Genomic DNA, 282 nt, shown 5'->3' with positions numbered 1-282 from the left:
GAATTTCCTTTATTATAAGGTATCTCCAATACATTCACCTTAACGAACATAATGCTTGTATTTTTTCAGGCGAGGTCAAGGAACATGACCTTTTTTTCCAAGCGCAGTAATGTCTCCCCTCCCCTCCCCGAAAGTGTCAGGTCAAAGGTCACTCCTGTTTCTCACGTTCTCTTGAGAATTTATATCGGAAAAAAAACTTCTAGTCTATGACCCACAGACCGGGTTGAAATGGAGAGCGATTTTCTGCAAGCGTTACATTACTTTGGTGTGAAGAGGATGGAT

This window comes from Penaeus monodon, chromosome 27 (assembly GCF_015228065.2).
Source record: "Penaeus monodon isolate SGIC_2016 chromosome 27, NSTDA_Pmon_1, whole genome shotgun sequence".
Taxonomy (NCBI): Eukaryota; Metazoa; Arthropoda; class Malacostraca; order Decapoda; family Penaeidae; genus Penaeus; species Penaeus monodon.
This window is presented reverse-complemented; position numbering follows the sequence as displayed.